Here is a 7918-nt window from a genome sequence, read left to right on the forward strand (position 1 = left end):
CTCTGACAGTGCAGCACTCCCTCAGTACAGGATCTCTGATAGTGCAGTGCTCCGTCAGTACAGGATCTCTGACAATGCAGCTCTCCCTCAGTACAGGATCTCTGACAGTGCAGCACTCCCTCAGTACAGGATCTCTGACAGTGCAGCACTCCCTCAGTACAGGATCTCTGACAGTGCAGCTCTCCCTCAGTACAGGATCTCTGATAGTGCAGTTCTCCCTCAGTACAGGATCTCTGACAGTGCAGCTCTCCCTCAGTACAGGATCTCTGTGACAGTGCAGCACTCCCTCAGTACAGGATCTCTGACAGTGCAGCCCTCCCTCAGTACAGGATCTCTGACCGTGCAGCACTCCCTCAGTACAGGATCTCTGACAGTGCAGCTCTCCCTCAGTACGGGTTCTCTGACAGTGCAGCACTCCCTCAGTACAGGATCCCTGACAGTGCCGCACTCCCTCAGTACAGAATCTCTGACAGTGCAGCACTCCCTCAGTACAGGATCTCTGACAGTACAGCGCTCCCTGTACAGGATCTCTGACAGTGCAGCACTCCCTCAGTACAGGATCTCTGACAGTGCGTCACTCCCTCAGTACAGGATCTCTGACAGTGCAGCACTGTCTCAGTACAGGATCTCTGACAGTGCAGCTCTTCCTCAGTACAGGATCTCTGATAGTGCAGCACTCCCTCAGTACAGGGTCTCTGACAGTGCAGCATTCCCTCAGTACTGACCCTCTGACAGTGCAGCTCTCCCTCAGTACAGGATCTCTGACAGTGCAGCACTCCCTCAGTACAGGATCTCTGACAGTGCAGCACTCCCTCAGTTCTGGATCTCTGACAGTGCAACTCTCCCTCAGTACAGGATCTCTGATAGTGCAGCTCTCCCTCAGTACAGGATCTCTGACAGTGCAGCACTCCCTCAGTACAGGATCTCTGACAGTGCAACTCTCCCTCAGTACAGGATCTCTGACAGTGCAGCACTCCCTCAGTACAGGATCTCTGACAGTGCAGCACTCCCTCAGTACAGGATCTCTGACAGTGCAGCACTCCCTCAGTACAGGATCTCTGACAGTGCAGCTCCCACTCAGTACAGGATCTCTGACAGTGCAGCTCCCACTCAGTACAGGATCTCTGACAGTGCAGCACTCCCTCAGTACAGGATCTCTGACAGTGCAGCACTCCCTCAGTACAGGATCTCTGACAGTGCAGCACTCCCTCAGTACAGGATCTCTGACAGTGCAGCACTCCCTCAGTACAGGATCTCTGACAGTGGAGCACTCTCTCAGTACAGGATCTCTGACAGTGCAGCACTCCCTCAGTACAGGATCTCTGACAGTGCAGCACTCCCTCAGTACAGGATCTCTGACAGTGCAGCACTCCCTCAGTACAGGATCTCTGACAGTGCAGCACTCCCTCAGTACAGGATCTCTGAGAGTGCAGCACTCCCTCAGTACAGGATCTCTGACAGTGCAGCACTCCCTCAGTACAGGATCTCTGACATTGCAGCTCTCCCTCAGTACAGGATCTCTGACAGTGCAGCACTCACTCAGTACAGGATCTCTGACAGTGCAGCTGTCCCTCAGTACAGGATCTCTGACAGTGCAGCTCTCCCTCAGTACAGGATCTCTGACAGTGCAGCACTCCCTCAGTACAGAATCTCTGACAGTGCAGCACTCCCTCAGTACAGGATCTCTGACAGTGCAGCTCTCCCTCAGTACAGGATCTCTGACAGTGCAGCACTCCCTCAGTACAGGATCTCTGAGAGTGCAGCACTCCCTCAGTACAGGATCTCTGACAGTGCAGCACTCACTCAGTACAGGATCTCTGACAGTGCAGCTCTCCCTCAGTACAGGATCTCTGACAGTGCAGCTCTCCCTCAGTACAGGATCTCTGACAGTGCAGCACTCCCTCAGTACAGAATCTCTGACAGTGCAGTACTCCCTCAGTTCAGGATCTCTGACAGTGCAGCACTCCCTCAGTACAGGATCTCTGACAGTGCAGCACTCCCTCAGTACAGGATCTCTGACAGTGCAGCTCTCCCTCAGTACAGGATCTCTGACAGTGCAGCACTCCCTCAGTACAGGATCTCTGACAGTGCAGCACTCCCTCAGTACAGGATCTCTGACAGTGCAGCTCCCACTCAGTACAGGATCTCTGACAGTGCAGCACTCACTCTGTGTTCCACTGGAAATGTGAAGTTTGAGTTTGACTATCTAGTGGGACTGTCTCGAGATTGTCTCGGAGATGGTTTAAAACGATCCTTTCGGACTGTCAGCTTTTTCAGAGTTGCTCCAAATGAGCTGGGCCATGCCCTGGGCTCTCTTTTTAAAAGATAAGGGGCCATTTAGTGTGGCCAATCCACCTACTCTGCACATAGTTTTTGGTTGTGGGGCGAAATCCACGCAAGCACAGGGCGACTGTCCCAGAGCCGTGATCGAACCTGGGACCTCGCCGCCGTGAGGCAGCAGTGCTAGCCACTGTGCTGCCCTTTGCCTGGGGCTCTAACAGCTGGACACTGTGTGTGTTTCGGGCTCTGACATTCCTTCTATTTTTTACTGTAACTCTCAAAACTGTGTCACTTCATAGGAGATGAAACAAGATCTTATCCGAGCTTTAGTGAAAGGGAATTCATCGGCCAAGGGTCAGTTAGTGAAGACACAAATGGAGGTAAGGCAAGCACCACACTGCTCACTGCCTCTCCCTCCCTCTCTCTCCCTTCTCCTCTCTCTCACTCCCTTCTTCCTCACCATCTCTCCCTCCCCCTCTCTTGCTGTTTCTCCTCTCCCTTCTCCCTCACCGTCTCCCTCTCTCACCATCTCTTTCACTCCCTTGCTCTCTTGCTGATTCTCCCTCCCTCTCTCGCCGTTGCTCCCCCTCTCTCTCCCCCCTCCCTCTCTCTCCCCCTCCCTCTCTCTTCCCCTCCCTCTCTCTCTCCCCCCCTCTCTCTCTCCCTCCCTCTCTCGCCCCATCCCCCTCTCGCCCCATCCCCCTCTCGCCCCATCCCCCTCTCGCCCCATCCCCCTCTCGCCCCGCCCACCTCTCGCCCCGCCCCCCTCTCGCCCCGCCCCCCTCTCGCCCCGCCCCCCTCTCGCCCCGCCCCCCTCTCGCCCCGCCCCCCTCTCGCCCCGCCCCCCTCTCGCCCCGCCCCCCTCTCGCCCCGCCCCCTCTCGCCCCGCCCCCCTCTCGCCCCGCCCCCCCTCTCTCCCCGTCCCCCCTCTCTCCCCGCCCCCCCTCTCTGCCCGCCCCCCTCTCTGCCCGCCCCCCTCTCTGCCCGCCCCCCCTCTCTGCCCGCCCCCCCTCTCTGCCCGCCCCCCCTCTCTGCCCGCCCCCCCTCTCTGCTCGCCCCCCCTCTCTGCCCGCCCCCCCTCTCTGCCCGCCCCCCCTCTCTGCCCGCCCCCCCTCTCTGCCCGCCCCCCTCTCTGCCCGCCCCCCCTCTCTGCCCGCCCCCCCTCTCTGCCCGCCCCCCCTCTCTGCCCGCCCCCCCTCTCTGCCCGCCCCCCCTCTCTGCCCCCCCCCCTCTCTGCCCGCCCCCCCTCTCTGCCCGCCCCCCTCTCTGCCCGCCCCCCCTCTCTGCCCGCCCCCCCTCTCTGCCCGCCCCCCCTCTCTGCCCGCCCCCCCTCTCTGCCCGCCCCCCCTCTCTGCCCGCCCCCCCTCTCTGCCCGCCCCCCCTCTCTGCCCGCCCCCCCTCTCTGCCCGCCCCCCCTCTCTGCCCGCCCCCCCTCTCTGCCCGCCCCCCCTCTCTGCCCGCCCCCCCTCTCTGCCCGCCCCCCCTCTCTGCCCGCCCCCCCTCTCTGCCCGCCCCCCCTCTCTGCCCGCCCCCCCTCTCTGCCCGCCCCCCCTCTCTGCCCGCCCCCCCTCTCTGCCCGCCCCCCCTCTCTGCCCGCCCCCCCTCTCTGCCCGCCCCCCCTCTCTGCCCGCCCCCCCTCTCTGCCCGCCCCCCCTCTCTGCCCGCCCCCCCTCTCTGCCCGCCCCCCCTCTCTGCCCGCCCCCCCTCTCTGCCCGCCCCCCCTCTCTGCCCGCCCCCCTCTCTGCCCGCCCCCCTCTCTGCCCGCCCCCCTCTCTGCCCGCCCCCCTCTCTGCCCGCCCCCCTCTCTGCCCGCCCCCCCTCTCTGCCCGCCCCCCCTCTCTGCCCGCCCCCCCTCTCTGCCCGCCCCCCCTCTCTGCCCGCCCCCCCTCTCTGCCCGCCCCCCTCTCTGCCCGCCCCCCTCTCTGCCCGCCCCCCTCTCTGCCCGCCCCCCTCTCTGCCCGCCCCCCCTCTCTGCCCGCCCCCCCTCTCTGCCCGCCCCCCCTCTCTGCCCGCCCCCCCTCTCTGCCCGCCCCCCCTCTCTGCCCGCCCCCCCTCTCTGCCCGCCCCCCCTCTCTGCCCGCCCCCCCTCTCTGCCCGCCCCCCCTCTCTGCCCGCCCCCCCTCTCTGCCCGCCCCCCCCTCTCTGCCCGCCCCCCCTCTCTGCCCGCCCCCCCTCTCTGCCCGCCCCCCCTCTCTGCCCGCCCCCCCCTCTCTGCCCGCCCCCCTCTCTGCCCGCCCCCCCTCTCTGCCCGCCCCCCCTCTCTGCCCGCCCCCCCTCTCTGCCCCCGCCCCCCCCTCTCTGCCCGCCCCCCCTCTCTGCCCGCCCCCCCTCTCTGCCCGCCCCCCCTCTCTGCCCGCCCCCCCTCTCTGCCCGCCCCCCCTCTCTGCCCGCCCCCCCTCTCTGCCCGCCCCCCCTCTCTGCCCGCCCCCCCTCTCTGCCCGCCCCCCCTCTCTGCCCGCCCCCCCTCTCTGCCCGCCCCCCCTCTCGCCCGCCCCCCCTCTCGCCCGCCCCCCCCTCTCGCCCTCCCCCCCTCTCGCCCTCCCCCCCTCTCGCCCTCCCCCTCTCGCCTCCCCTCTCGCCCGCCCCCCCCTCTCGCCCGCCCCCCCTCTCGCCCGCCCCCCCTCTCGCCCGCCCCCCCTCTCGCCGCCCCCCCTCTCGCCCGCCCCCCTCTCTCGCCCGCCCCCCCTCTCGCCCGCCCCCCCTCTCTGCCCGCCCCCCCTCTCTGCCCGCCCCCCTCTCTGCCCGCCCCCCCTCTCTGCCCGCCCCCCCTCTCTGCCCGCCCCCCCTCTCTGCCCGCCCCCCCTCTCTGCCCGCCCCCCCTCTCTGCCCGCCCCCCCTCTCTGCCCGCCCCCCCTCTCTGCCCGCCCCCCCTCTCTGCCCGCCCCCCCTCTCTGCCCGCCCCCCCTCTCTGCCCGCCCCCCTCTCGCCCGCCCCCCCTCTCGCCGCCCCCTCTCGCCCCCCTCTCGCCCGCCCCCCTCTCGCCCGCCCCCCCTCTCGCCCGCCCCCCCTCTCGCCCGCCCCCCCTCTCGCCCGCCCCCCCCTCTCGCCCGCCCCCCCTCTCGCCCGCCCCCCCTCTCGCCCGCCCCCCCTCTCGCCCGCCCCCCCTCTCGCCCGCCCCCCCTCTCGCCCGCCCCCCCTCTCGCCCGCCCCCCCTCTCGCCCGCCCCCCCTCTCGCCCGCCCCCCCTCTCGCCCGCCCCCCCCTCTCGCCCGCCCCCCCCTCTCGCCCGCCCCCCTCTCGCCCGCCCCCCCTCTCGCCCGCCCCCCCTCTCGCCCGCCCCCCCCTCTCGCCCGCCCCCCTCTCGCCCCCCCTCTCTCCCGCCCCCCCTCTCGCCCGCCCCCCCCTCTCGCCCGCCCCCCCTCTCGCCCGCCCCCCCTCTCGCCGCCCGCCCCCCCTCTCGCCGCCCCCCCTCTCGCCCGCCCCCCCTCTCGCCCGCCCCCTCTCGCCGCCCCCCTCTCGCCCGCCCCCCTCTCGCCCGCCCCCCCTCTCGCCCGCCCCCCCTCTCGCCCGCCCCCCCTCTCGCCCGCCCCCCCTCTCGCCCGCCCCCCCTCTCGCCCGCCCCCCTCTCGCCCGCCCCCCCTCTCGCCCGCCCCCCCTCTCGCCCGCCCCCCCTCTCGCCCGCCCCCCCTCTCGCCCGCCCCCCCTCTCGCCCGCCCCCCTCTCGCCCCGCCCCCCCTCTCGCCCGCCCCCCTCGCCGCCCCCCCCTCTCGCCCGCCCCCCTCTCGCCCGCCCCCCCTCTCGCCCGCCCCCCCTCTCGCCCGCCCCCCTCTCGCCCCGCCCCCCCTCTCGCCCGCCCCCCCTCTCGCCCGCCCCCCTCTCGCCCGCCCCCCCTCTCGCCCGCCCCCCCTCTCGCCCGCCCCCCCTCTCGCCCGCCCCCCTCTCGCCGCCCCCCCTCTCGCCCCCGCCCCCCCTCTCGCCCGCCCCCCCTCTCGCCCGCCCCCCCTCTCGCCCGCCCCCCCTCTCGCCCGCCCCCCCTCTCGCCCGCCCCCCCTCTCGCCCGCCCCCCCTCTCCCCGCCCCCCCTCTCGCCCGCCCCCCCTCTCGCCCGCCCCCCCTCTCTCGCCCGCCCCCCCCTCTCGCCCGCCCCCCTCTCGCCCGCCCCCCCTCTCGCCCGCCCCCCCTCTCGCCCGCCCCCCCTCTCGCCCCGCCCCCCCTCTCGCCCGCCCCCCCTCTCGCCCGCCCCCCCTCTCGCCCGCCCCCCCTCTCGCCCGCCCCCCCTCTCGCCCGCCCCCCCTCTCGCCCGCCCCCCCTCTCGCCCGCCCCCCCTCTCGCCCGCCCCCCCTCTCGCCCGCCCCCCCCTCTCGCCCGCCCCCCTCTCGCCCGCCCCCCTCTCGCCCGCCCCCCCTCTCGCCCCGCCCCCCCTCTCGCCCGCCCCCCCTCTCGCCCGCCCCCCCTCTCGCCCGCCCCCCCTCTCGCCCGCCCCCCCTCTCGCCCGCCCCCCTCTCGCCCGCCCCCCCTCTCGCCGCCCCCCTCTCGCCCGCCCCCCCTCTCGCCCGCCCCCCCTCTCGCCCGCCCCCCCTCTCGCCCGCCCCCCCTCGCCCGCCCCCCCTCTCGCCCGCCCCCCCTCTCGCCCGCCCCCCCTCTCGCCGCCCCCCTCTCGCCCGCCCCCCCTCTCGCCCGCCCCCCTCTCGCCCGCCCCCCCTCTCGCCCCCCCCCCTCTCGCCCGCCCCCCCTCTCGCCCGCCCCCCCTCTCGCCCGCCCCCCCCTCTCGCCCGCCCCCCCTCTCGCCCGCCCCCGCCCGCCCCTCGCCCCCCCTCTCGCCCGCCCCCCCTCTCGCCCGCCCCCCCCTCTCGCCGCCCCCCCTCTCGCCCGCCCCCCTCTCGCCCGCCCCCCCTCTCGCCCGCCCCCCCTCTCGCCCGCCCCCCCTCTCGCCCGCCCCCCCCTCTCGCCCGCCCCCCCCTCTCGCCCGCCCCCCCTCTCGCCCCGCCCCCCCCTCTCGCCCGCCCCCCCTCTCGCCCGCCCCCCCCTCTCGCCCCGCCCCCCCTCTCGCCCGCCCCCCCCTCTCGCCCGCCCCCCCCTCTCGCCCGCCCCCCCTCTCGCCCGCCCCCCCTCTCGGCCCGCCCCGCCCCCCCCTCTCGCCCGCCCCCCCTCTCGCCCGCCCCCCCTCTCGCCCGCCCCCCCTCTCGCCCGCCCCCCCCTCTCGCCCGCCCCCCCTCTCGCCCGCCCCCCCTCTCGCCCGCCCCCCCCTCTCGCCCGCCCCCCCCTCTCGCCCGCCCCCCCTCTCGCCCGCCCCCCCTCTCGCCCGCCCCCCCCTCTCGCCCGCCCCCCCTCTCGCCCGCCCCCCCCTCTCGCCGCTCGCCGCCCCCCCTCTCGCCCCGCCCCCCCCTCTCGCCCGCCCCCCCTCTCGCCCGCCCCCCCTCTCGCCCGCCCCCCCTCTCGCCCGCCCCCCCCTCTCGCCCGCCCCCCCTCTCGCCCCGGCCCCCCCTCTCTCGCCGCCCCCCCCTCTCGCCCCGCCCCCCCTCTCGCCCGCCCCCCCTCTCGCCCGCCCCCCCTCTCGCCCGCCCCCCCTCTCGCCGCCCCCCTCTCGCCCCGCCCCCCCTCTCGCCCGCCCCCCCTCTCGCCCGCCCCCCCCTCTCGCCCGCCCCCCCTCTCGCCCGCCCCCCCCTCTCGCCCGCCCCCCCTCTCGCCCGCCCCCCCCCT

The sequence above is a fragment of the Scyliorhinus torazame genome, chromosome 12, assembly GCF_047496885.1.
Source record: "Scyliorhinus torazame isolate Kashiwa2021f chromosome 12, sScyTor2.1, whole genome shotgun sequence".
NCBI classification, from domain to species: domain Eukaryota; kingdom Metazoa; phylum Chordata; class Chondrichthyes; order Carcharhiniformes; family Scyliorhinidae; genus Scyliorhinus; species Scyliorhinus torazame.